Source organism: Natator depressus, chromosome 7, assembly GCF_965152275.1.
Source record: "Natator depressus isolate rNatDep1 chromosome 7, rNatDep2.hap1, whole genome shotgun sequence".
Lineage (NCBI taxonomy): Eukaryota > Metazoa > Chordata > Testudines > Cheloniidae > Natator > Natator depressus.
The window spans coordinates 34,495,481-34,521,355 of record NC_134240.1 but is presented as its reverse complement, the minus strand read 5'-3'; the positions used below and the strand labels follow the sequence as shown (position 1 = coordinate 34,521,355).

Below are 25,875 nucleotides of genomic sequence, written 5' to 3'. Positions count from 1 at the left end.
TCTTAACCATTGAAGCAATGGCAATGTAGAGATAATTTTGGATGAAGTTACATTAAACAAGGACTCACTAATAAATCAATTTTGAAACAATGAATCACAATGAATAATGTCATACTCAAATCTCTGGTATCTCATCTGTTCTTTTAATATTTTCTCTTTCTTATTTTAACATAGGAGCCTGGCATATAACTAATGTAGTTATAGCTAGTGTAAGTTAACAGGATCAAATATTATATGTCTACAACAACATGAAAAAACAAGTGCTTCTGAAGACAGCATACTTAATCAAAGAAGGAAGAGCCTAACTATATGGATTTCTTTGGGTGAGTGAATCAGTAAACAACTAGCGAATATACAGTATGGGAAATATTTTGCTCTATTTTACAAAGTTCATTTCAACCACTGAACATTAGTTGACAATACAAAAGGTTTCCACTGATTCTTGCAGCACTTATTAAAAAGCTGGCAATGTTAGTAACAGTTATTGAAAGTTCGCCATAACATGACACCCCTTTCTACCCCCCTTCCCTTTACTTAAAAACACAGTAGCCTGTATTCACACAAGCTTCTTGGAGATAGGGAGATCTGCTTTATTTACGCAAGCAAATTGACCTGGATACAACTGTTCTAAGGGTTAAGCCCAATTAAGCTTGGAAAATATTGTGTCAGCTAAGGACCTGTCTTAATTTGGCCGCGGAAGACACTGAGTTGGTAACTGAGCTAAATTGTTAGGTCTGTTTTTAGAAACATTCTTCTGATCAGATTTAACTGTTTGATGGCTAATATCCGTGGAATTAGTAAAATTCAGAGATGAAAAAATTCAGCTGCTCCAATATGCAAAGGAGAGCGATAGGGCCAAACTTTAAAAACTGCCATTTAAAATTGCAGATGCTATGGACAATATTTTTGCAAACACAAAAACTGATTGTACACAAACTGAATTTGCAATCAAGTTGTGTTTTTTCATGGCTAATTACAATACCCAGTTTGTACAAATCCAAGCACAATTGTGCAAAAAGCCCAGCCATGGAAATAAAAATTTGGTCATGGAAAGTTGCATCCACAATTTAGAGGCCCTATTGAGGTCCCTTAAAAATATGGCCCATTGTTATTCTCAAGTTTGCTTTTTCTTCTTTAGATTTTCCAGTTAAATATTATTTTCTTAGAAAATGGCATGGTAAAAATATTATTGTTTACAAAAATGATGATTGGTTTGATAGTATAGTCCGTGGAGAAAGTGAAGTAAGGGAAAGGTTACATGACCATTAAAACCACCCTCTGTGAAAAATAAGTTTGGTGCACTCCATTATATTATTAGACCAAACAACTTTGACTCACAAATGTTTCATTTGTTAATTACAGAGGGAGAAAAGAAATCAATTAAATCCACAGTTTCCGCCCCTCAGGCATTTTGTGTCTCATGAAGAAACTACAGTATAAGCTTGTATGTCCAGTCAATTTTTTTATTTTAGAAATATCAATGGCAAATATTCACTGTCCAAGTAAGCAACAGATATTTACCAGGGTGGGAAAAAGTTATTTTAATTGTATTTTTTTAAACCTCTTTGCTATGTCATTGCAATTCCTTTCCCTTTTGTAGCTGAAAAATATTAAATGAAATGATCCATAACTCAAAAATAAATAGGCATGCATCCGATGAAGTGAGCTGTAGCTCACAAAAGCTTATGCTCAAATAAATGTGTTAGTCTCTAAGGTGCCACAAGTACTCCTTTTCTTTTTGCGGATACAGACTAACACAGCTGCTACTCTGAAACCTAAAAATAAATGTAAATGTTTTTAACCGTATGGCAAATTGTTGCTATCACTTTGGATATTGTACCTAAAATTTCTGCAGACAAAAGAAGACTGAAGTATATTAATAGACTATGAGGGATGCCCTAATAATTGCCCTAGTCATACTTGTAACTTATTTATAACAGACAGATTCTGGAGGACATATAATTTCATTCTGTTCCATGTAATTAATATGCATATTAAAATACATTTTTAGGACTGAAGGTGCTGTATACAGTAGTGACAAATCAGATAGCAGAATAAATTGTTGAGAGGCAAAATCGTAATGCCTTTAACTAAGGAAGTTACTGGTGCTCATTTTCATGTTTTCTACATTCTATAATACAGTTAAAGAGTAAACCCTAATTCCATTAAAAAACTATTTGAAAAGGCTCATTATTTCGAACTTTAAGGTCAGAAACTTGGTAAGTTAACTGAGATACCATTTATATAAATAACAAAAATAGTATTAAGTATTTGAGTTGCAAAATTTGAGTTGCACAATTCTAGCTACAAAACAGTTTAATTTCTAAAAATTAAAAGTTGTAGATAGTTAATATATAAGAACCAAATTCTTTTGTTGTTTAGAAACCTGACCAGATCAGATATTCACACTTCAAAAATAATCGCTTAAGAAAGTATTAATAACATGTCCCCTTGCTATTTTAGTATGTCACTTTAGGATTCATTTTCTAGAAATACTGAGCACCTCCAGTTTCCATTGACTTCAGGTGGAACTGTGGGAGACAGCTGAAAAATCAGTCTCTATAGGTCCTATCCTGCAAACACTTAACCACGTAAGAAACTTCATTTACTTGAGCGGTCCCTTTGAAGTCAGTGAAGCTATTTAGGTCAGTAAAATTATTCATGTACTTAAGTGTTTGCAAGACGGGGCCCCTAACGGTAACTAACAAGACTGTCACTACTTTATGGATCCAAATTTGCCAAGTGCTGAGCACCCTCAGTCACCCCTTTGACTTCACTGGGAATTGAAGGTGCTCGGCAGGATCAGGCTTGAAAACACTAAAAATTGAAGACCCATTCACAAGTAAAATTTTCTAGAGTAACAATACCTGCCACTTCTTATTTTAACTACATATGGTTCACCATTGTTATAGAAGTGGCTCCACACATCACCATTTGAGAACTGCTAGTATAGTATGTATGTCACATACTTCAAATCTCAGCATCCAGAACCTTGGTAAATAAATGATGTATCTTTATGGAGTGGTGGGTTTTTTTGTTTTTGGTTTTTTTGGGGGGAGGTGGGGGGGAAGAATGATGGAAGTTAAGCTGTTTTTTTAGTTGAATACAGACGAAACAGAATAAGTAGTCAGATTTTTTTTTAAATTGAATTTAAGGCAAAGAAAGGTAATTTCTAAATATTTAGATGAGCTTCTTAGTGAGAACTGATGCATTTTGGAAACTTTGAAATTTTAATATTTGAATGACAGCTAGTGAGCATTTCAATAATTACTTTTCCTAATGATAACATAACTTAGTACTGGCTACCTGTTCATTTCCAGGTACAATTCAAGACTTGGTGGTCTGGAGCCCAGTTGAGAGCTTGCCTTTTTGCTCTATCCACTTGCAGAAGTTATGACTTGCTGATTGCTCTAGCACTTCCTAGATTTGTATTCTTCAGTACTAAAGGTAGCTCATTCTCAGTTGAAGAACTGAGTGCCCTAGTAACCTGCCAGAGTTTAGCTTGCTCCCTGGTTCAATGGCAGGCCTGTTTGTTCAAAACAATTATTACTTCATTTCTATTTTCATTAGGGCTAGGAGGTTTTGAGCCAGCTGAGGAGTTATTTTTTGGTTTAACCATATTGTTTGCTGTTTTCAAAGAATTAAGGCATAGCAACAGGTGGGATATAAGGCAAATGAATTCATACTCTTGAAGCCTTTAGAACTCAGCAGTTACTATTTAAACAAAAACAAACACACAAAAAAGAATCCTAAGCACTTTGGAAAATTCTACCAAACTATCCCAACCACGCAGCCACATGAACAGGCTTTTTAGGTAAGTAGAACAGGACCTGGTCACTCGATGTTTGGCAACTAGTGTGACTAGAACTGTCTACGCTGTCTTAGGGCTGCATTACAGAAGGCTTAACATTCACCTGTCCATGACCCCAGACAACTAATTTATCTGCTTAGACCAATGGAAAACTGCAAGTTTAAAAATTCTGACTACAGTTAACACCACAGTTAACGCTCTTCCATAATGCAGTTAAACAGGCAGAATCAAAGCTTCAAACTGCCCTGAAAATGAAAATATATACTAAGGCAAGGAGAACTGAACAAATGTGAATGTCTGATGTATTTTTTAAATGTCCTGTTGTCTCCATTATATCTTCAGCATGTATAAGATGTGTATCCCCACAGTTTTTAGGTGTCACTCTGATCTAATAATATAACTAATTGAAAATAAATCTATTTTTGGTGCCATACTGTGGTACTTACAGGATTTTCCAAGTTATCTTGCGTTCAAACATAAAATATGACACACCGCACTGGAATTACACTGCATTTAATATTATGTTCTCACATTGTACCTTTATTTAAGAATGTCAAAATGCTTTATAAGAGGGGGAAAGTCAAACAGAGAGGATAAAGGGACACTGGGAACTTAAAAATCATGCATTATAAACACAAACGTTATCTATTACTATCAACATTAAAGATCCAATCTACTTATCACTTTAGATTTGAGATTTTCAAAGCTGCTATTAATTTTAATGGGACTTGTGTGTCTAAATCTCCGAGTCAGCTTTCGAAATTTAATCCATGCTTTTCATTTATGTTTTGCTTCTCTCTGTTTGGACAATGAAAAGCAATGAAGCCAGCTTTGCTTTCAGGTTCCTAATGTTGAGATGTTTAGACTCAAGTACTACAGGGTGGTGTTTGTTTATAAACAAGTGTTTTTATTATAACTTCAAACACTGCGGAAACATTTTTATTTGTTTTAGGATTTATAAAAGCTTGTTTACAACTTTTAATTGTGGATCCAGTTTATGTTGGCACAGCAAGTCGGGGCAGAGTCAGGATTTAGGAAAGAGAACCCAGCTTGGACTCTCAGTCCTGTACTCTAACAAACACACCCACACACACCCCCACAATAAAATGCAGTTGTGAGCTAAAAACATGCTTTAGGTGCCTAGTGTGGCCCAAGACCAAAGGCCATGCCAACCACACCATCTGAAATGTATTATTCCACTCAGAAATTGCACGTATTCTTAGTGGTAAAGGATAAATGTATAATATGAAACAGTACAAATATAGTTTCAAGTTTTCTATCAAGTGCAATCTTTTTTTAAAGATTCTCCCTGTCCCTCTACAGACAGTCCTATCTTCCCATATTCCCTCCTCTGGGTTTCTCCTTTCCTTCACTATTAATTAAAGCAGTCACCAAAGAGGAAGTTGTAAATATAATGGGATGGTGTAGCACAATAGCGAGAGGATTTAAATTCGAAGGATATTTCTAAAGATGGAGAGTTGTACTGAGTGACTACATAATGAGTATACAATGATTTTAAACTTGATTGGTAAGGGTGACTAAACTATGCTCTAATAAATTTGTTAGTCTCTAAGGTGCCACAAGTACTCCTGTTCTTTTTGCAGATACAGACTAACACGGCTGCTACTCTGAAACCTAAACTACTCTTGCAAGAGGAAAACATTCTAGGAAATCTGTTCTTAGCTATGAGGACTGAACCACAAGGAAAGTCGCAACTAAAACCTCACCATTTAATCAAAAATTCAGCCTATGGAATAACAGCTAGGTTACTAGGTCCTTGGGTGGGGACGAGAGGAAGAGATACCTCCCTCCTCCAGCTGCTCCCACTGCAGTTCAACACTCTTCCCTCAACCCTGCACCACAGTCATCTTGCCCTAGAACTGAATACAGTGCAAGATGACCCCCATTTTGCGTATGACTACACTATGCTTTTTTCAGCAGAGTATAGTATACATATCTGAGTAGCCCCTCTAGCACAGGTATAAACAGCTGTGTTGAACTTGAAGCACAGCTTAGGTGAGTAAAGACACTCCTAAAGGGTGTGGGTATATACAGAAGCATATGCCTTACACAGCTCTTTACTCTCCCAAGCTGTGCCTCCCTGTCTATACTGCTATTTTATCACTGAAGTGTCCGACTGCTGGAGCCTTTCCCCACTGGACTGAAAGACTCCAGCAGCAGGGAAAGGGTGTGGCAGTCGGGAAGCAGGCTCTGAAAGGCTCAGCCTTTCCCCTCTGCATCCCCCTGCCAGAGTCTTTCACATACATGTAGCTACACAATGCAGTGTGGATGCAGCTTGCTTTTCACTGCAGCATGTAGCTACAAGTACACTACACACTGTTGCTAATGATGTGTAGTGTAGACATAGCCTTTGAAAGCCAGGAACTTCCACGTTCTAATCCTTGCACTGACATTAACTGACGTCATGGACCTGGGCAAATCAGTTGACCTCTCTGCCTCAATTTCTCCCATCCATAAAAGGGGGTAATACCATTTAAGAATACTTTAAGATTAATTGCAGCACTGACTTCCTAGGTCTCTGTTTGACAACTTGAAATTTCTACAACATTTAGCATTTTTGTCCCTCACTTAGATCACAATTCTGCCATCTCACACTTACGTAATCAACTCAGAGAGCAAGTAGAAATTTGAGTACAATAGCTACTTAACTTAACAGCAGCAACAACAGACATTCATTGCGATAGTACAAATATAATCGTTCAAGTATTCTTGAAATAAAATTCAGAGATTTTTCCAATAAAAAGTTCCAAAATTTTCATTTGATGTTGTTTAGAAGAGATATGTTTTATATGTGGTTCAAGATATATTATGAAAAAATGGAAGAAATCAAACTCAATGAAAATGTCTCAACTGTGAAAAATGCATCGCTTTTATTCTATTTTCAATTATACTTATTTCAACACTGTAATAAATGGGCTCTAATCTTCTAAAACAATCCATAATCTTGTCCTGAATGTCAAAGTTCTCAGACTCATAGCAAGTTAACTTATTAGGCAGAAAAGCTGGTCAGCCTGCAAAAGCCTTTTATTTTTATTTTTCCAATAATAAGCCTGAGTTGTGTGTGCTGCCTCTCAGTATCTTTGTATCTGATTTATGTGAGGCTAGTCCCTAGAATATACTTTCAGCCTGAGGTATCTCAACAGCATAGTGGTGGATGAGGACTGTGACTAGGGACTCAAGTTAATAACAAATTATTATGAAATGAAGAATTCTCAAGTTTATGGATAGCCAAAAAAGGATTCATGATAGGCAAAAGATTAGGAAACCCTACACTACAGAGCCTCAACTGGACTGAAAGTACCATCACAAAAACATGGGTTGGAGATTTGCTGATGAGTGATGTCTGGAAGGCGGTGGGACTCAAACATCTGTAAGTAATGGAGAACTGAAAGGGTTTCTTTTTTCTGTGTCTAGGATTTTAGTTTTAAGATTGTATCTGCTAAACCGTTTTGGATATATCCCTACAGACCTAATTTAAAGCTGTCTTATTGAGCTGCCCTATTAGCCAAAGCACTTTGCGCTGTGGGCTCTGACACACTGCTCTTGACCCCATCTCACCCTCATGCCGTGACTTGCAAGAGAAGCCTCAGAAGACAGCTGTAAGGTCCACAATGTAAGCTGCAAGCTCCACAATGCCTGCACCAAGGGAATCCTCCCCCCATCCTCCATCCAGATACAAGGCTTTTAGGGCCCCGTTTTGTCACTCTGGCCTTTTGTACCTGGCCAGAAAGAGTTTAATGATCTGATCCTTTGTTTGAATGTATAAGAATAATACTTGCAAGGTATTAAGAGGACACACTGTGATTTGGTCTCTCTTCAACACATACTTCACTAATGAAGCACAGGAGAAATATTAGAGGAATTTCTGTCCTTGAAGAGGGTGGTGGGTTTTTTTTTCCTTAAGACGGAGTACTGGAAGAGATATAAAAACCAGGAAAGAAAATCCTCCAAACGTTCATTAGTATACTCAGAGATATTAAACAATTAAAAAGATACAAATGCAGTGCAGCTTATCTTCAACTTTTAATTGATGTGCTTCTTCCTTAGATCATGCATTATCTAATTTGTTTTTTCTTAGTGAGTCACAATTCCTTGTATAGGAGTTCCTATCGTCTGCAATTTCACCTACTATGAAAGCAAACCTAAACATAGTACATAAATAAATAAATATACACACACTTTACATTGTATAAGTGCAAGGACTGTCTTCCTCTGTTTGGAAAGTGACTAGTACATGGTGGGTGTATGGACCCACAGACTTATATAAATTTATACAATAGGGGACAAACCTTTTCTGTGGTACACATTACATACTTCTATCTGTTCTTCTTCAGATCTCCTATATGGAATGAGGGCAGAATATACAATAGAGATCTACAATTTGGCTCCACAATCAGGATTTTTGTCGATGACAAAGTAATTGATCTCAAACACAGAGTGGTGGTTGGCCATACTTCTAGAAGCGAGGGACTTGAAATCACTAAATTTTTGGTAAATTAAGAGATAAACAGCTTGGTATCTTTGTAATTCTGTGGCCACTCTAAACAAAGAAACATCATTACTTTTACTGAATGGAGAACCCATATATTATGATATAAATCAAGAAAGCTCCAAAGTGTATGTTTCGGGTTACATTCTCATTCAGTTTGCAATAGCACTTCACTTTTATGACCTGGTTATGGCATGAGATGTTTTAAGGTATATCTCTGGAGTCCTGTCCACCAAAGTTAATTTGCACAGGGTTTAGTTGCCCAATTAACTTTCTGTTGATTTTATATGTTAATTGTCTAGTAGAATTCCCTTCCTTCCATTTTTAAAAAAATATATAAATGTGTATCATATGTTGCCTCCCATGTATACTTGGTCTCAATCCAGCTTGAGAAGTGACATCCTGGGAATACAATTTATTTTACGAGTTTAAACTCTCATGAGTTTACAAATCTCAATTTTATTAGCAAATCTATTCTGCAATTGCATGGATTTTAATATTCTGATTTACAAAGTGCCATAAACGTCACGATTTTTTCCAATGTTACGTGGATGGCTTAAAGAAGTATGATTACAGTCCTAGGCAGTTAAATCAACTGAGCACTCCGCACTTCCCATCCCACTTTCTGGACCTACTTACTGATGTCTATCACCAACTGAGTCATCACTCTCTTAGTTAGCCGTTCAGCTTACTATATATAGCTTAGAGGACAAACAAGCTTGTGAACCAATAAACTTGATGGATTAGCATCCAGTTTTTAGCTGGATATCAAAGTAAACAAGTTCAACTACATTTTCTTGCCTCATGGTTTTACTATAGCTTAAAATGTGTTATACAGAAATATTTTTAGATCAATAAAGAATCAAACTGCTGATTTTAGAATTTTGTGCGAATATTCAAAACTTGAAAATTTAGTCACTATCAAAAAAGTTAAATAGTTTCATGGAATTACACATGCCCTAAATTCCTTTGCCAATTTTTGTGGTTTTACAATTACAGTTTCCAATCTTTACAGTATTTCTCACTTCTTTTTCTGTAGGAAAAAAATGCAGAAAATTGACCAGAAGCATAATTGTGCAGTTGAATAAACACACTTGAAAAAATCTCTCATCTTTTAGTTGCAATAGCATGAGGTGTTACTTGTAACAATTGTTGGTAAAACATTTTCAGACAGGAGTGACATTTGAATTGAAAGCGTCTTTTTAAAAGAAAATCATTTTGCTTTTTCCACTGTTCATGGAATTACACTAATCTTCAGCAATGTTCCCCATCCGTAAAACCCCAGAATATATTCCCATCTGAAAAATGATCCTGCACACTATTCACGATATGCCAAAGTCTTTAATTTCTACATATCATCCCACTAAACTCCACCTTCCCAACATCCAAAGAATGTATTCTACTGTCAAACTTTACAGCTTCCCGTCATGATCAATCCTTCATTATTTGTAGGCTTCACCATATTTTGTGAATATATAAAGTCACCAATACAGTATAATAAACGAGTTTCACAATTGTTAGACATTGCACTAAAACAGATGGAAGAAATATTATCCAAGTGGTGTTATGTTGCCAACCAAGAAATCCAATTATAGGAAAGGATCAACTAGTTAATTACTGTATATCTTAAATTGACAATGCCTGACCCTGAAGTCTCGAGTACTATCTCTCTCGTTTACTTTTCCTATGCTGTCTAACTCATGGAGCCTCCATATATGTTTTACAGAAACTCTTGATGCAAAAACTAGATGGAGGAAAACTGCTTCAAAATAAAGAGCAACTGCAGACACTTGGCTTACTTCACACGTATTACTTTGGGATTAATTACTCCACAGACTTGGTGCCCAATTTCACTGACTGAGGTGCAGGCCTCCTGAAAACAGATGGTTCCTTCTAAGAAATAAGACTCAAGGGAGCTGTTCAAAAGAAAAACAATTAACTCTACATCATAAACATGCAAGCTAATCACTCTGTTATTTATTTGTTCATCCAATAAACAAAGCGTTAAGATCAGCCTATTGGCAAAAACAGAAACAGAGTCTAACAACTAGGTATAAAAAATTACTATCAGGACTGAGGTAAAATGAAAAGAAAAATGTGTTGGCATATTCTTCACCTCAAATTCAACTGAGGAAGGGACTAAAGGTTGTTTCTCTAAAAGAGCTGGGTAAAATAATTATTGGTTAACTCTAGGAACTAACTGCCAAGAGAAGGAATGAAAATGTTAGAGTATGAAGAGGATAGCCTGTTTCAATTTAAAGTACAGATAATAGACTGAAAAGCAATCATATAAAAGAGGTGCCTTCTTATCCAAGGGATCTGCTCAGTGTGTGTCTAATTCACTACAGCATCGTGTGTGCTAACTTCAATGACAAACAAATGTTTGTGTTCCTGTTAAACCCCACAGAGGCAGCCAGTACCCTATGGGACTTGGGAGAATAAGCTAGATCCTACTACGATTCTTCCTTCATCAACAAAGTTGTCAGCCACCTTCAGAAAGTTCACCTGAAAAATGGTTATTCCTGGTAATGAGTTGCCAGCCACAAAGTACTGTTTGTTTTTAGACGCCCAGGTGGAATTAACAGTGCCAGAAGACAAGAATAGAAATTGAGTACGTTTGCTCTTGATGTCACTGAGATAAGCGTGGAGCTGCACAATGCCACATCTAACGTCACTTTCCTGGGCGTAACTGCCACTGTTCTGTCTAAGCTGTGCGCATGCACACAGATCCTAAACCCTGCACACACAGCGAAACACCGCACGCACAAAAATTTGCACAGAAGTACAATTCGCACAGAAGACATTTTTTGCACACATGGCCTGTCAAAAATTAGTGGGAACATTGGTAACTGCTCTTTAATGCTTTTTGTTGGTGCTGAATACCTTTCACCAACCAAAATGCTCTTGAACCCATCTCCTTACCTCAACTATGAAGAGCAAAGTCCAGCAGCTTCCCTAGGAAGTGGAATATCAAGCACATTCTTCTTGCTGATCTCTGCCTTCCTGGGCACAAAACAATAACAAAACGTCTAATTACACTTATACACACACTGAACACACACAGGCACACATTTAGGATGTTTAAAACTAGACTGTTCAAAGCAGTCAGAGTTTAATTAGATAGATGAAAACAATCTGTTAGGGCCTGTCACTTCTGTGAATCCCTAAATCTAGAACTGGAAAAAATATCTATTATATTGCCTTCTAATACCAGACTTTCCCCAGCTCCGCTCAATAAAGCAACTGTTCCATGACTGGCTAATTGATCAGAGTCAATCTGCGTGAGTGTGTCTGCATCAGTGTGCACACAAGTCCATGTGCTCATACACGGTGCCTAAGCAGGCAAGTATGTCTGTGCGTGCACCTGGGCGCTTGTTCGATGCCGGCCCCCCCACACTCCGTCACGGCAGGCTGGGTGGGGGACCGGGTGAATCCTTCCCACGCCTGTCTGAAGAGCGATACCCTGCCCCCAGGAGGAGGGGGACGTCCAGGGAATGATCTGACAAGTGACAGGTCGGGTTGGAGTAAGTACCCCGCCTGCCAGGCTGGGCTCCTAGCGCCAGGGGAAGGGAGATGGCTTGGCCCGGGCTTTTTATCACCAAACCCTTTGGATGCCCGTGCCCACCCACGGCACCCCTGTGTTCACGCCTCCCGGCCCACACGGGCTGGGGCTTCCCTGGGCGTAAGGGCCCCCTGCCCCCGCGCAGCCTGGGGCAGAGGGTGGGTGGCTCTGCCGGCTGAGCGCGGCCCGGGGGGCGGGGAGCCGCCGCAAGATGCTGCCCCGGGACCAGGGCAGCTGGACCCACAGGCCGGGCGCGGGCGGGGCCAGGAGGCTCAGCTGGGGGAGGGGCTGGCGCTCGGCCTGGGATGAGGGGAGCCGCGGGGGGCGGGTTTAGAGAGGAGAGGGGAGGGGCTGGGGCGATGGCGGCCGGCGGGAGAGGGCGGCGAGGCCGACAGACCCACCTTCCTGCCGCTCCCGCTGCTCCGCTCCAAGGCGGGCCCGGGGCGCCCGGCTTGGGGCTGGGGAGCGGGCGCGGCCCCGCCTTCGGGTCGTAGCGGGGGTGGGCCGCTAGCCGGCCGGAGGCGAGGAATGCGCATGCGCAGACCAGGGACGCCTGCGTATCGGATTAGTGGGGTGCCGCAGGTGCCGGGGGCGGAAGCGGGGCAGGACTGGGGGGAAGCGGGGGGGTGGAGGATGGGGGGCAGGCGGGACTAGGGGGAAGCGGGGGGTGGAGGATGGGGGGCAGGCGGGACTGGGGGGAAGGGGGAAAGCGGGGGTGGAGGATGGGGGGCAGGCAGGACTGGGGGGAAGTGGGGGTGGAGGATGGGGGGCAGGCGGGACTGGGGGGAAGCGGGGGTGCAGGATGGGGCAGGACGTGGGGGAAATAGTGATGGGAAGCGAGTGGGACCTGGCAGTGGAGGTGGCTGGATGGCACCATGGGTTTTTCTACGTCCAGAGGCAAGAGAACCAGAGTTTTCCCTGCCACACTGTATCACGCGCTCTTCTAAACTTCCCATTTAATCGAAAAGGAACATTATTAACATAAAGGTTATTCCTAAATCCTGCACTTTACTGCTGGGGCCAGTTTGCAAAAGATTTATGTTTGCAGTCCACTCACTTTTTCCCACACTGTCTATTACAAAAGAAGATGTGGTAGCCAGAATTTTCTGATGTATTCACATACCGTCCACAAACATGCCATCTTTGCATAAAACATTGCCCCAAAGACAGGTAGTTCTAATAATTACTCTGAAAATGCATTGACTTACCTAACAGTTTCTTTCTTTTGCTTTGACTAATTTTTGCCCTATAGCCTTTATACTTTCAATCACAATTATTTTGAAAGTAGTTATAATCATACCTAGCTCTCATAGAGTACTTTTTTATGAGTAGATCTCAAAAGTGTTTCATAATCTTTAATAGATTTATCCTTACAACACCCCTGTGAGGTAGGGAAGTAATATTGTCCCCATTTTAACAGATGGACAACTGGAGTACAGAGAGGCTAAGTGACTTGCTCAAGGTCATACAGGAAGTCTGTGGTGAAGTAGGGAATTGAACTTGGCTAGTGCCTTAACCATAGACTATCTTTCTTCTCTTATACATGTTATGTGTCACAGCATGAAGAATCTCAATTAATTATAGAGATAAAAATACAATCAAATGATTAACTTCGTCTCTATGGAGCTATTTCAGTCTGTAGAATCTTGAGCCAGTAGCCAGTCACATTTGAGTCTTGCAGTCATTTATTTCATGAGAATTTTCTGATTGGCTCCAGTAAGGGCAGGATAAGGATCTGTTTTTTAGTGGCGGCCCTTGAGGTTTTGCACAAGAGAGTTATGGTAGCTGGGGAAGAGAGCAAAGGGTGTTCTTCTCAGCCAAGCTGTTCCCTGACCCTTACCTTGCCTACCATCTTGTGTTCATGGGACGATTGGTTTGAGGATTTATTCAGAGTGGGAGCTTCTTGGGAGTTCTTGCGCTGCAGAAGAGGGCAGTGTAGCAATATATCGACTGGGGATGAAGGGGTGATCCCAGGTACGTATAGGTCGACACTGGCTAGTGCAGTGGTGGGCAACCTGCGGCCCATCAGGATAAGCTGACTGCCATCTGTGAGACATTTTGCGGACGCTGACCATTCCGCGGGCACGACGCCCTGCAGCTCCTAGTGGCCGCAGTTCACTGTTCCTGGCCAAGGGGAGCTGCAGGAAGTGGCGGGCTGCAGGGATGTGCTGGCTGCTACTTCCCGCAGCTCCTGTTGGCCAGGAAAGGTGAACTGTGGCCACTGGGAGCTGCAGGGAGCTGTGCCTATGCATGGTCAACGTCCACAAAATGTCTCGCGGCCTGCAATCAGCTTACCCTGATGGGCCGCAGGTTGCCCACCATTGGGCTAGTGGCTGCTTCAGGTGAGCAGATTGCAGGCTTACAAAATTGTGACAAAACTTTGTGACACCAGGACAAGGCCTGAAAACAGGGACACTTTAGATTTATTTCCAGGGATGCATGGTTACCCCTATTAATGCCTTCCGTCAACCAGGAGAAACGTATAAGGGAAAACAAAGAGCCCCATGAATTCTGTTGTGTCTCACAATCATATCAATATAGATTTTTTCTACATTAATTTATCTCCCATCTGGAGAGGACTTATCTAGTATCCAAACTACAACTAATACTCCTGGGGGAATTCTACGCTACTGCGTGTGTGCAAAATTAATGAGCTGTGCATATTTTTAATTTTGTGGGCAGAAAAAAGCTTCTGTTGAAATGTTGTTGCAATTCTGCCTTTTGCCCACCAGAGGGCGCTGTGGTGCAAGAGCAGCAGCAGCTCCCAGCAGAAAATAACTTCTGCCGTTCTGCCTTTTGCCCAGCAGAGGGCGCTGTGACGATAGCACACAACAGCTCCCAGCCAGCTAGGGAACAGAGAGAGGACCTGCAGGGGGGCTCATAAGGGCTAATGGGGGAAGGACAGACTGGGGAAGGGGCTGAATGGGAGTGGAGGCACAGGGCCCGGGGGGAAGGAGGTGAAGGGCCAAATAGTGATGGGGGGGTGCACAGCTGCATAGGGACTGGAGTGGCTGGGTGGGGGCACAGAGACACCTGGGGACAGAGGGAGCGGGGACACGGACACATAGGGACAACGGTGTGGCTGGGTGCGGGCACAGAGACACATGGGGAGGGGTACAGGGCCATATGGGGGAGGGGGCGTGGGTGTCTGAGTAGGGGTGGAGGAACACATGGACAGGGGGTGCAAGGACACATGGGGGTGCAGGAACATATGGGGACAGGGGCAGATGTGCTTGACAATGGGAGAGGCTGGTTGTCAGAAAATGAACATTTTCTAGAGTCTTTCTCTGATTCAGAAAGTGTTTTGTAATAGGATATTGTCACAGGATCACGTCTCACGTTCTGAAAATAAACATCCGGATTTTGCCTCTAAGGCAAGAGATCATTATTCTATGCCAATCTTCTAGTCAACTGATAGTATCTCTTCGTCATAAAATGGGCAAGCTAGAAAGAGAAATCTGCATGGCTGACATAGACGGTCAGAACTGCTCCCAGGTCTCCTTCAGTTTTACATGTTCGTGAAAGAATCTCTACGATTTCTGCCTTCCTCTCACCCTCAGCCTGCTATTTAAATTATTGTAATTTATTTTTTAAATCACTACTATCCTTGGAATCTTGAAACATCTAGTATCTGCTTGAACTGCCCCCTCTTAGCTTTCCATTGAGCTCTTGTATCTACTCTCTGATGACTTGCAAATTGGTGTGGACTGGCCCGAAGGTGCACTTGGCCTAAACGTCGGTATTTAAAACAAATGACAGCAAAAATATTCTCTATATTCGCAAAAAGAAAAGGAGTACTTGTGGCACATTAGAGACTAAACAATTTATTTGAGCGTAAGCTTTCGTGAGCTACAGCTCACTTCATCGGATGCATAAAGGATGCATAAATTCATCTTTATGCATCCGATGAAGTGAGCTGTAGCTCACGAAAGCTTATGCTCAAATAAATTGGTTAAAGCTTTCATGAGCTACAGCTCACTTCATCGGATGCATAAAGATGAATTTATGCATCCTTTATGCATTGGATGAAGTGAGCTGTAGCTCACGAAAGCTTACGCTCAAATAAATTGGCTAGTCCCTAAGGTGCACAAGTACTCCTTTTCTTTTTGCGAATACAGACTAACACGGCTGCTACTCTGGAACCATTCTCTATATTGTATTCACAAGTGATCTTAAATCAAAAGTCCCCCAATAAATGAAACTGCAGTGGGTTCCAGATCCTTATTGGGAGGGGCAGTTTTGACTTGTTTATGGAGCAACAGATGGGATGTTGACAACATAAGGTTCTTTCTTTTATGATAGTTGGAAATGATGTTGTATCATGAGTACGGCTGCCGATTAATAGCAGTTAACTCACATGATTAACTCAAAAAAATTCATCGTGATTAAAAAAAATTCATCGTGATTCATCGCAGTTTTAATCGTGCTGTTAAACAATAGAATAGCAATTTAAATTTATTAAATATTTTGGATGATTTTCTACATTTTCATATATATTGTATTCTGTGTTGTAATTGAAATCAGTGTATATTATTTTTTATTACAAATATTTGGACTAAAAATGATAAACAAAAGAAATAGTATTTTTCAATTCACCTCATACAAGTATTATAGTGTAATCTCTTTATCGTGAAAGCGCAATTTACAAATGTAGAAATTTTTTTGTTACATAACTGAACTCAAAAACAAAACATTGTAAAACTTCAGAGCTTACAAGTCCACTCAGTCCTACTTCTTGTTCAACCAGTTGCTAAGACAAACAAGTGTGTTTACATTTCTGTAAATGATGCCTCCCTCTTCTTATTTACAATGTCACCAGAAAGTGAGAACAGGCATTTGCATGGTACTTTTGTAGCTGGCAGTGCAAGGTATTTACATGCCAGATATGCTAAACATTCGTATGTCTCTTCATGCTTTGGTCACCATTCCAGAGGACATGCTTCCATGCTGATGACGCTCATTAAAAAAATGAGTTAATAAAATTTGTGAAAGAACTCCTTAGGGGAGAATTGTATGTCTCCTGCTCTGTGGTTTTACCTGCACTCTGCCATAGATATTTAATGTTATAGCAGTCTTGGATGATGACCCAGCACATGTTGTTCATTTTAAGAACACTTTCACTGCAGATTTCACAAAAAGCAAAGAAGGTAGCAATGTGAGATTTCTAAAGATAGCTACAGCACTCAACCCAAAGGTTTAAGAATCTGAAGTGCCTTCCAAAATCTGACAGGGACGAGGTGTGGAGCATGCTTTCAGAAGTCTTAGAAGAGCAACACTCCGATGCGGAAACTACAGAATCCAAACCACCAAAAAAGAAAATCAGCCTTCTGCTGGTGGCATCTGACTCAGATCATGAAAATGAACATGCGTCGGTCCGCACTGCTTTGGATTGTTATACAGCATAACCTGTCATCAGCATGGACGCATGTCCCCTGGAATGGTGATTGAAGCATGAAGGGACATAGGAATCTTTAGCACATCTGGCACGTAAATATCTTGTGACGTCGGCTACAACAGTGCCATGTGAATGCCTGTTCTCACTTTCAGTTGACATAAACAAGAAGTGGGCAGCATTATCTCCTGCAAATGTAAACAAATTTGTTTGTCTGAGCAATTGTCTGAACAAGAAGTAGGACTGAGTGGACTTGCAGGCTCTAAACTTTTACATTGTTTTATTTTTGAATGCATTTTTTGTACATAATTCTATATTTGTAAGTTCAAATTTCATGATAAAGAGATTGAACTAAAGTACTTGTATTCGGTGAATTGAAAAATACAATTTCTTTTGTTTTTTTACAGTGCAAATACTTGTAATCAAAAATATAAAGTGAGCACTGTATACATTGTATTCTGTGTTGTAATTGAAATTAATATATTTGAAAATGTAGAAAACATCAAAAAAATTTTAAATAAATGGTATTCTATTATTTTTAACAGTGCAATTAATTGCAATTAATTTTTTTAAGCGCTTGACAGCCCTAATCATGAGGTAGGTTTAACCCTGCTAACCTCAAGATCTATCTAGGGTTGAAATTAGTTTATGTTCTCTGTTCAGTTCCCAGGGGACATGTGCAAAAATAATGAAAAGCACCCTTGCAGTTAGCACTAATTGACCTTAAAAAAGCCAAGGACTACATGGGAGATGATGATCGCATTCCAGAAGAGAGCCTTCCAAATCAGGACTTCCCCGTTGGCAGAGACAAGTGAAGTTGCTTGACAAATGGGGTGAAGAGGTGTTCTACATAGAAGGAGAGGAGAAAATATTTGTGGAGATGCCTCTGAGTAGAGCTGAGAACAGAGTCCTGAGGGACTGTAACAGAAGGAGGAATGGCACAGAAGAAGAGCCACCAGAAGAAATGCTGACAGAATCTTAGAAATGTGAGAGGAGAACAGGAGAAAAAGGGGTCACAGAAGGCAAGGGAAGACAGGATATCAAGGAGAAGAGAATCATCCATAATATCAAAGTCAGAAAAAACTCAAGGAGGATGAGACTGGAGTGTTGGCATTGAAATATAGGCAGGAAAAAGTCATCTGATATTTTGGTGAGAGCAGTTTCATTGGAATATAGAGGGTAGAAGCAGAAGGGATCCAGGAGTGAGTTTGAGTTCAGAATAGGTGAAGTTCTGAGAGATAGAATGACAGATCCTTTAATATTGTGGGGCCAAACTCAAACCTGATATTGGTGGATGCAACTCCATTGAAATTGCACCAGCTTACATTAAGTCTGAATTTGGCCCTTAGTGATTTGGATTTTGACATGTACTTGATTGGAAATAGTCTTAGATCAACATATGCCATCTTGTGGTAAATGAATATGATGCACATTTTCTTTCAAATATATTTTTTAAACACTGTTATTCTAGGTGATGTAAATTGTATTCCGGGTCTTGCTGGGGGACGCAGAATGGGCACATGGGTCCCTTCTATAGCTCCTGCATCGTTTGGAGCCCCAACTGTTCAAATTCCTCGGTGAGCTCTGGCGCCTCGATCACACATTCTTGCAATACCCAATGCATTGCCCTGCAAACCTCCATCACTTACACAAGGGTCGCATTTGGTCCAAAGTGCCTTGTGTAGGACATTCTGGAAGCCAAAAATTTCTGCAGAACAGATTTTTTGTTTTGAGATTTGGGTGCACTAGCAATTTAATAAAGTGTTCTGTTGCAGTTTTAACAAAGAACAGCCCAATGTTCATCGGAGAATGGCTCTGACATTTTGACCCAAGATTTTTTTTAAAATGTTGGGGGCATTTTGGAATATGACTTGGATTCCACTCTCAGATCTGCAGTTGGCATCGGAGTGTGGCTAAAACCACCTTTTTAAAAAAAATCTGCTTCTAAGGATATCAGTGTGGGTTTTTTGATACACAGCAGTGCATGCTGCTGCTGTTAGATTGCAATCTATTTATAAATTATTTATAATTGCGGTGTAGTGGTTAGGGCACCATGCTGGGCCTTGAGATTTCGGTTTGAGTCCTGGCCCTCTGGCACATACTTGCTGTGTGACCTCAGGCAAGTCACTTAAATTCTCTGTGCCTGATTCTTGTTTACACCTAGGCTCCTTAACGCCACTCTGGCATGTAATGGGGCCTTAAATTAGAATAAGGTCCTCTGCCACAGTTTTCCCATCTACAAAGTAATACCTATCTCTCTTTGTAAGTGTCTTTGAGATCTTCAGAAGAAAGGCACTATAGACGTGCAAAGTAAGAAACTGACTCACTGAACCATATGGATTTATGAGTTTTTGGTTTTACCTTTTTCAGATTGAAGAGAATGGAAGTTTTTGACAATCTAAAATATTTAGAAAATGGTGAAACATGATACAACTGATGTAATACATGATTGAAAACCCTGCATATCACTTCCATGACGTTGCCTATAACTAAACACTACAGTAGAAAGCATGAAGGATTGTTCAGTCACCAAATGTTTCCCGCTGCCTCCCACCCCAAGCACTGGGTTTGTAGTTCTTTATTCTATGCTCTTTTTCTTAAATTCTGTTTCTCACTGAGGATAGCTGTATCTGTGTTCTTTCCCTGAGCGAATACAGTCCTTGCAGAGATGTTCTTGCTTCTCACTAGAGGTCTTTCATTTACACTGTTTACCCAGACCCATCACACATTCTACAATATGTGTCCTGTTTGTAACAAACCTCAGCATTACAGGAAGGGAATAAAAGAAGGAGGATAGTGGGCAGATGTAGCAAAACTGTGCCAAGAGCAATACAAAAATAACTGGGAGAGGCTGCTATTAAGATGATAAATATATTCAATAGAATGCCCTATGGCAATTATTAGAGTCTAGAGGCCAGATCCTAAGCTGATTTTGTTTGTATTTAGATCAATTCAGTCAATGGTGTTACTGTTTATACAAGCTGAGTTTCTAGCCCTAGAACACTTCCCTCAAGCCAGGTTCCCATCTTACCTTTTATCTCCCTCCAAAGGAGACAAATGGCACCTACTGTATGCTATTAAATGACTTAGCATGATAAGAGAGAGGGTTATCACGCTTTCTCTCCTATTGACTTTTGTCGGCCAAACTTACTGCTTTAAGTTATTGATTTGATTTATTTTCAGTTCTGTGTATGGAATTTCCCTCCTACACACATTTTGTGTTGCATGTTGTAGAGTTATCGGCCATTTTTCATTTCAGGACCCCCAAAACAGTGATTTGGCCTTTACAATCAAACAATAATAAGCATGACACAATGTTTGCTCCTGATCAGGTGAAGAGTTGTTCAAAACCAGATGGTCATCACAGAAATATGGATGTTCCTTGTGCTCTAACTTAAAGAAAAACACTTCTAGGAGCATCTTTCATGAAAGGACCAAAAGCACGTTTAAAACTTTAATTATGTCTCAGATAGGTAGGTACGTAGGTAGATATCATCCCTGTTTTACAGATGGAGAAATGAAGGGGCAGAGGCCCAGATTTTCAAAAGCAATTAGAGATTTGGGGTGCCTTTGTTTTTTGAGTGTCTGCATCTTAAAGGGGCCCGATTTTCAGAAAGCTCAGAGCATCAAAATCACCTTTGAAAATCATGGCCAGAGAATTCAAGTGTCATACAGCAAGTCAGCGGAAAAGCCGAGAATTGAACATGTTGGTCTTGAGAACTTGGCTCAGAGCCTCACTGGCACTTAAGCACCTGACTCCCATTGATTTCAATGATAGTCAGGAGCCTAAATAACTTTAAGGATCTGGGCCTTTGTCTGCTGTTTTTCCACAATACACATTCTTCACTTGGAAACGCATATTACTTTAAAGTGATACTACCCAACTTTGTACACCCTAAATGTGATCTACTACATATGTTTCAAATATCTGTTTGAAAAGACCACACTGTATGTAAATGAGTTTAACTGTTTAAAACAAATGCTTCAGTGCTTTTTTTTTTTTTTTTTTTGAAAGAAAGAAAGAAAAGCCTGCAGCACAAGTGCTTGAGAACAGCCCTACAGTAGCAAACACCATGGAGGAAAACAAATTTTCATGATATTTCAGTTTTTAGCTTCCAATGAGTAATCTAAACCACAGCCTCTAGCCAGTTTACCCTAAACCCTGGCCAGAAAAAAATATATCCCAATGTGAGAAAATATTGTAGTTCATTCCCCTGCCCATGTAATCCTTAGCCTTCCTTGAGATTGCTAATAAGAATGTAATTAGAGCCAATTCTCAGGGTGATTTTTGTGATGTGCAAATTCATTCACAGAGAACTGGATTGACACCAACAACTCAATTCACAAAGACATGCCTTCAAATGGTGATGATTTTCAATCACTATAGACCGATGCTGGATTTATATCTCTGGGCTAGAGGTAGAAGGGACTATATCCCCATGACAGTTTGGGAAATTTGTCTGTGTGAAACTTATGAATTCTGGTTGACGTTATGAAATTGCTGTTTCATTGAAGGTCTCAATGTATCAGCCATTTGCTATTGGGGCTGATGTCACCTCCCAGATAAGGAGCAATGGAGAGTCAGTCATCAAATTGGGAGCACTTTAGAACAATGCTGCAGCCTAGGGGAAAATCAATTCTATTTGGCTGTCTGCAGGAGGAGGGGTTGGAGCAGTGGAAAAATCCACAGTAGAAAAGAAGGATTGAAAAAAACAAGGTGTTGGAACTGGCTTTTAAAAAACTCCACAGACTCTAGGTGTTTTCAGGGAATTCAAAGGGACATGCTCTCTGAGCAAGGGGAACCTTTTGGCTGTCAGATCTGAACAAGCTAGAGGAAGCTTGCTGCAGGAATCAGAAGCGCCTCCATGACCAGGAAGACAAGATTGAGTTGGGAGAAGGGACCTGGAACTCCTGAAGGCACCAACCAAAACCCAAAGGAAGCTCCAGAGGGTGAGGTCTCTAGGGAAGGGAAGTGTGTTTTCTATTTTGCCTAGATCTAGCTCCTGTGCTTTGTCTGAGAGTAAGGAGCAATTGGTTTAGAAATTCCTCTGCAAAGTTGGTGTCTTATGTGCTTCAGCTGTCACATGTGTCTCATTAGTTAACTTATAAAACAGAGTACACAGGAGGTGGTGCTCTGGGGAGGCTGTACTCGAGGTAACTGGAGTGTCTTGGGGTTGGAGGGGTGCGGGGAGAAAGGATCAGCAGCACTGGTCCTGGGGACCAGGACCACTGAGTCCCTAGAAGTAATACTACAGTCTGCACTCAGGAAATATGCATGGAAGACTATGACTGTTGCCTGCCCAAATGCAGCGTTGCTTAGAAGCACACAAATTCAGTGCTTGGGTCCAAACACAGCTGCCTGGTGAGCATCCATAAGCGGGAGCTGAAGCGAGAACTGAAGTGAGCACGAAGAGTGGAGGCAGGATGCTGAGGCTAATGGGGGATCAAACAGACATGATGAAGCATCTGCTGGAGGTGCAGGAAAGCCAACAAGAGCACAGACCCCCGCTGCATCCACTGTATAACCGCCTACCCTCCTCCCCATGTTCCATAGCCTCCTCACCCAGACACCCCACTCCAGAGGATGGCCCAAGCAACAGAAGGCTGTCATTCAAACAGTTTGATTTTTAGTGTGGCTACAATAAGCAGTGTAGCCTTGTCCTTCCCCACCCCGCCCGGGCTACCTTGTCTGTTATCTTTTTTTTTTTAAATTAATAAAGAAAGAATGCATGGTTTCAAAACAATAGTTACTTTATTTCAAGGGGGGGTAGGTGGTTGGCTTACAGGGAATTAAAATCAACAAAGGGGGCAGGTTTGCATCAAGGAGAAATAGACAACTGCCACACTGTAGCCTGGCCAGTCATGAAACTGGTTTTCAAGGCCTCTCTGATGCGCAGCACGTCTTGCTGTGCTCTTCTAATCGCCCTGGTGTCTGGCTGCTCAAAATCGGATGCCAGGTCATTTGCCTCAACCTCCCACCCCACCATAAACGTCTCCCCCTTACTCTCACAGATACTGTGGAGCACACAGCGAGCAGCAATAACAATGGGAATGTTGGTTTTGCTGAGGTCTGACCAACAGCACCAGCGAGCTTTTAAACATCCAAAGGCACATTCTACCACCATTCTGAACTTGCTCAGCCTATAGTTGAACTGCTCCTTACTATTGTCCAGGCTTCATGAACCATGGGAGCAAGGGGTAGGTGCGACCGTGTGGTGCTGCCAGCTGGGAGAGCAATCGGAGGCAGAAGCCTCCAGCTCGCAGAAGAGCAGAGTTGCAGCAGAAGCTGAGGAGCCATACACCATGGATGAGGACAGCTAGCAGTCCTACTGGACCATCTGCTGCGAAGGCACCCAGGAGCTGCTGCTGTGTAGCAATGCCAGCTGCTTCTGTGTCAAATGCTTGGAGGTCCTGATAGGGCAAGGTACCTCAGCCAAGGCAAAAAAGCAAGAGCCCTGGAGCTGTTACATGTGTCAACCACAGAAGTGCTATGGGGTGTTACAGCGCCAACCAGACTGGAATGTCTGGCTGCAAGACTTCTTCACCAGCGACAAAGGACAGGAATATGATACACCTAAAATCTAAAAAGGCCCAAACATTTCCCAGAGTCGCTACCCTTGATAACAGAACGTCAATGATTGCATTGGCTACTTGGATCACAGCAGCCCCCACAGTAGACTTGCCCACAACCGCAGCGGTGACGGTGAGCTGAGCGGGCTCCATGCTTGCCGTGGTATGGCATCTGCATGGGTAACCCAGGAAAAAAAAAAGGCACAAAATGATTGTCTGCCATTGCTTTCACGGAGGGAGGAGCGACTGACGACATGTACCCAAAACCACCCGCAACAATGTTTTTGCCCTATCAGGCATTGGGAGCTTAACCCAGAATTCCAATGGGCGGCAGAGACTGCGGGAACTGTGGGATAGCTACCCACAGTGCACCGCTCCATGAGTTGATGCTAGCCACGGTAGTGAGGATGCACTCCATCGACTTAATGCGCTTAGTGGGGACATACACAATTGACTGTATAAAATCAAATTCTAAAAATTGACTTTTATAAAATTGACCTAATTTCGTAGTGTAGACATACCCTAACTTAAGCTCAGCTGTAATAGCTCCATAGGGATTGTTCCACAGCAGAAAGTAGACAGAGTACGCTGTATCTTCGCCCTCCCCCAGAATATCCCCAGCATTACCCTAATGGAGAGCATCACAGAAAGCCCCTTTAAATCAGTGATGTTTCCCTCAGGTCATTTTTTTAGGCCTAACAGTGTCTTTGTGCTGCTGGAACAGTGTTGAAGGGCTACAGTCAAACACAGAACTGGGCCAGGCTTTGCAAAGTGGCCTTGTAATAGAATTTGAAAGAATGTAGGCGATACAGAAAAGTACCTTCAAAATATACTTTGGTCATTAGAAAAAAGCAACTGAACTTCAGTGCCTTTATCAGAGCTCAGCAAATATTGAAAAAGTGGGATATTTATGTTTTAAAATGAGTTTGCCTTGCCTGTTCTCTTGCCTCTTTCACATCTCCTTTCCATGAACATTTGTGCCAGTATAAACAAATTTTGAAGCTGCATGTGTATGTATTTGCAGGAGTTTAATTTTAAATTCACAAGCATATGTATTCATGCTGGAAGAGCTCAAGCACTCATCCAGTCAGGGTGTAGAACCAAGACTGTGTGACTTAGCCATACAATTACAACTAACCAACATTTACAGACTTCTTATGAATCCACTGAGTTTTGACAAAAACTGAATGCTTTTGAACAACAAATAAAGGTAAGGAAATCACAAATTGCTCACAAATGTTCTTCAAGCAGCAAGACAAACTTTTTTTTTAAAGTCTGATAAATTTGTTGCAGATCATTTTACTCAGCACTAGTATTTATTAATAATTGTTGATTTGTTTGCCAGATTGTGATCAAAAACATTTGGCAGGAAAGATCTCCTCAGGAAAGCGAGCCAGTGGAGTTAAGCTGTCATCAAAGTACATACTGAAAAACTGTTCGCTTAGCTTAGAAAACAGAACATTTGCAGAAATAATAAACATGCCCTCTAAAATTATGTTCCTTTTCCCTAAAATCCCTGCAGGTCACAAGACTTTGACCCTACAGCAGGAGCATAGCACTTCATGAGACTTCTGTCAAAAGCACATAATACAAAATAAATATACTCTAATAAAAAAATGTCAGTCTGATTGCTCAAATGTGCCTTCCTTACACATTCTGGCTCCCTCTTGAAGATCTGGTACACATGCTGCCATGAAAAGGAGACCCATATGGAGAAGCTATCAAACCAATCCATCTTCCTGAAGTTTCAGTTGTTGTAATTAACTTTTGTTTCATCTCACAAGGAAACACTGTAAACAATAAAGTATGTTATCGTTTGACATGTTCTAATTGAAAAAGTGTAACTTACTAAAGTCATTGTTTCTGTGGGACTCATCTGAATATACCTCTATTAAATGGGATCTAAAATGCTTTCTTAAAAGAAAATTGTAAAAACGTGTTTTAAGTTTATACAGCGCCTAGCACAATGGGGTCCTGGTCCATGACTGGGGCTTCTAGGCAGTACTGAAATATAAATCACAGGTTCTCAA

At 41.0% G+C, this 25,875-nt stretch overlaps 1 protein-coding gene and 1 long non-coding RNA gene across 2 annotated transcripts in view; one reads left to right on the top strand and one right to left on the bottom strand.

Moving 5' to 3' along the window:
* PTPDC1 (protein tyrosine phosphatase domain containing 1) overlaps positions 1 to 11,324 on the bottom strand; it is a 48,560-nt gene extending 37,236 nt beyond the window's left edge. The window contains exon 1 of the mRNA XM_074958105.1: positions 11,244 to 11,324. The gene's annotated coding sequence lies outside the window, so the exon portion shown is untranslated. The remainder of the gene's footprint in view (positions 1 to 11,243) is intronic.
* A 450-nt stretch (positions 11,325 to 11,774) lies between these two features.
* Positions 11,775 to 25,508, top strand: LOC141990652 (uncharacterized). The gene is made up of 3 exons (XR_012640229.1): positions 11,775 to 11,845; positions 19,646 to 19,841; positions 25,368 to 25,508. It is a non-coding gene; the product is annotated as an uncharacterized LOC141990652 (long non-coding RNA).
* The last annotated feature ends 367 nt before the right edge of the window (positions 25,509 to 25,875 follow it).